Genomic DNA, 3,776 nt, shown 5'->3' on the forward strand with positions numbered 1-3,776 from the left:
GAAATAACTTGCTTAGAGTAAGAGAGTGGCCATGTTACATCGTCGTTTACCTTAAAGTATGACAGAGTAACGAATTGAAGTAAAATAGAAATATAATTTATTTTAATTCCAGTTGCCCAAAACTTCATAAAAAACGCTTAGAAACTGAAATCTCTGGCCATAAAATAGATTATATTTCTATTTTGCTTCAATTCGCTTGGATTAGTTTTTTCCTGCATTACAATTAGTGATAGACTTAGCTGTCAATATTTACAGTTATATCGAATTCCAGTTGCCCAAAACGTCTTAAAAAACGCTTAGAAACTGAAATCTCTGGCCATAAAATAGATTATATTTCTATTTTGCTTCAATTCGCTTGGATTAGTTTTTGCCTGCCTTACAATTAGTGATAGACTTAGCTGTCAATATTTACAGTTATATCGAATTCCAGTTGCCCAAAACTTCTTAAAAAACGCTTAGAAACTGAAATCTCTGGCCATAAAAAAATTATATTTCTATTTTACTTCAATTCGTTACTCTGTCATACTTTAAGGTAAACGACGATGTAACATGGCCACTCTCTTACTCTAAGCAAGTTATTTCAAGTTTGTAAATTAATTTTACACATTGAATGGATAAAACCTACCGATCTTTTTCCAAATGTCACTGTATGTGAACAGAAAGCCAAAGGAATGGCCAGCACAGGGGTCGAACCCGCAACCTTGGCGTTAATAGTACCACGCTCTAGCCGATTGAGTAAACCGACCACTTTTGCCCCATATCCTCTCTCTTTTAATGAACTTGCTCTAATCTTGAGCCAGCTACTGACGTCTCAAAGCTTGATCTGTCCACAGTGAAAGGTAAAATACGTTGAAAGTTGAATAATTCTTAGAGAGCCCATCAAAAGCAAAGGAACCAATCTTAAATGAGAATTGACAAGCTTTTTTTATATTATGAGCAATATGTTGCCACCAACCAATCTAACTTGTCACGTGATGAGCCAGTAAATTACGCCATTGCTTGGATTAGTTTTTACCTGCATTACAATTAGTGATAGACTTAGCTGTCAATATTTACAGTTATATCTAGTTCCAGTTGCCCAAAACTTCTTAAAAAATGCTTAGAAACTGAAATCTCTGGCCATAAAATAGATTATATTTCTATTTTGCTTCAATTCGTTACTCTGTCATACTTTAAGGTTAACGACGATGTAACATGGCCACTCTCTTACTCTAAGCAAGTTATTTAAAGTTTGTAAATTAATTTTACACATTGGATGGATAAAACCTACGGATCTTTTTCCAAAAGTCACTGGATGTGAACAGAAAGCCAAAGGAATACCCAGCACGAGGGTCGAAGCCGCAACCTTGAAGTTATTAGCACCACGCTCTAACCAATTGAGCTAACCGAACACTTTTGCCCCATGTCCTCTCTCTTTTAATGAACTTGCTCTAATTTTGAGCCAGCTACTAACCTCTCAAAGCGTGATGTGTCCACGGTGAAAGGTAAAATACGTTGAAAGTTGAATAATTCTTAGAGAGCCCATCAAAAGCAAAGGAACCAATCTTAAATGAGAATTGACAAGCTTTTTTTATATTATGAGCAATATGTTGCCACCAACCACTCTAACTTGTCACGTGATGAGACAGTAAATTACGGCATTGCTTGGATTAGTTTTTGCCTGCATTACAATTAGTGATAGACTTAGCTGTCAATATTTACAGTTAAATCGAATTCCAGTTGCCCAAAACTTCTTAAAAAATGCTTAGGAACTGAAATCTCTGGCCATAAAATAGATTATATTTCTATTTTGCTTCAATTCGCTTGGATTAGTTTTTTCCTGCATTACAATTAGTGATAGACTTAGCTGTCAATATTTACAGTTATATCGAATTCCAGTTGCCCAAAACTTCTTAAAAAACGCTTAAAAACTGAAATCTCTGGCCATAAAATAGATTATATTTCTATTTTGCTTCAATTCGTTACTCTGTCATACTTTAAGGTAAACGACGATGTAACATGGCCTCTCTCTTACTCTAAGCAAGTTATTTCAAGTTTGTAAATTAATTTTACACATTGGATCGATAAAACCTACGGATCTTTTTCCAAAAGTCACTGGATGCAAACAGAAAGCCAAAGGAAAGGCCAGCACAGTGGTCGAACCCGCAACCTTGCCGTTATTAGCACCACGCTCTAACCGATTGAGCTAACCAGCCACTTTTGCCCCATATCCTCTCTCTTTTAATGAACTTGCTCTAATTTTGAGCCAGCTACTGACCTCTCAAAGCTTGATCTGTCCACAGTGAAAGGTAAAATACGTTGAAAGTAGAGTTGAGCGCGGTTCACGGTTCGAGGTTCTCCAGTTCTAGGCTCGAGTGATTTTGGGGCCTGTTCTAGATCGAAATAGAACTCGAACTTTTTGCAAAAGCTCGATAGTTCTAGAATCGTTCGAGAACGGTTCTAGCAGCAAAAAAACAGCTAATTCCTAGCTGGCTTTCCGCTGTAATAGTGTAAGTCACTCTGTGACTCACACTATTATGACATTTCAGTGTATAGTGTGCGGGAACAGCGCCTTCAGATCACTGCTGTTTGTATAATGGCGATCGCCATTTTTTTTTTTCCTTGTCTTCCTTCCCTAAGCGCGCGCGTCTTGTGGGGCGGGCCAGCATGTCAGCCAATCCCAGACACACACACAGCTAAGTGGACTTTTAGCCAGAGAAGCAACGGCATGTGTAATAGGATGTCCATGTCACATGTCCCTGCATTATAAAAACGAGTATCTGCCCGTCCGGACGTCATTATCTCTTCTGCGTCCTTGGTGTCAGACATCACTGGCACAGCTCTGTCCTGAGTCATATCGCCGATACTGCTGTATACACAGCGCTGGACAGCATAGGGATAGCACTTTCCATCAGTCCTTTTAAGGGCTCGTACCGGCAGGGTCAAAGACTCAGAGCCATAGGTGACAGGTCCTGAAAACAGTGACAGCGTCTGTGTAGCAAAGGTCAGGGATTTCGTCGCTGCATTTCCCCATTAGGAGGGAATAGAAAGGCAGGCTTCCATTCCTCTACCCAGAGACCCACAACCCTGCCACTGTACCCTCCTGTCCTCTGCACACTCCAACTCAATATAACTAAGCCATTATACTAGCAAACACTCAGTGTACCTAGTGGCATCCTAAACGTGGCTATTGGACTTTGCTATAGTCCCACTAGTGCAAAGATATTTGCAGCACCTCTGCCTGCATTGCACACTCCAACTCATTATAACTAAGCCATTATACTAGCAAACACTCAGTGTACCTAGTGGCATCCTAAACGTGGCTATTGGACTTTTGTCTAGTCCCACTAGTGCAAAGACATTTGCAGCACCTCTACCTGCATTGCACACTCCAACTCATTATAACTAAGCCATTATACTAGCAAACACTCAGTGTACTTAGTGGCATCCTAAAGGTGGCTATTGGACTTTGCTATAGTCCCACTAGTGCAAAGACATTTGCAGCACCTCTGCCTGCATTGCACACTCCAACTCATTATAACTAAGCCATTATACTAGCAAACACTCAGTGTACCTAGTGGCATCCTAAACGTGGCTATTGGACTTTTGTCTAGTCCCACTAGTGCAAAGACATTTGCAGCACCTCTACCTGCATTGCGCACTCCAACTCATTATAACTAAGCCATTATACTAGCAAACACTCAGTGTACCTAGTGGCATCCTAAACGTGGCTATTGGACTTTGCTATAGTCTCACTAGTGCAAAGACATTTGCAGCACCTCTACCTGCATTGCACA

The sequence above is a fragment of the Anomaloglossus baeobatrachus genome, chromosome 4 (assembly GCF_048569485.1).
Source record: "Anomaloglossus baeobatrachus isolate aAnoBae1 chromosome 4, aAnoBae1.hap1, whole genome shotgun sequence".
In the NCBI taxonomy this organism is placed as follows: Eukaryota; Metazoa; Chordata; class Amphibia; order Anura; family Aromobatidae; genus Anomaloglossus; species Anomaloglossus baeobatrachus.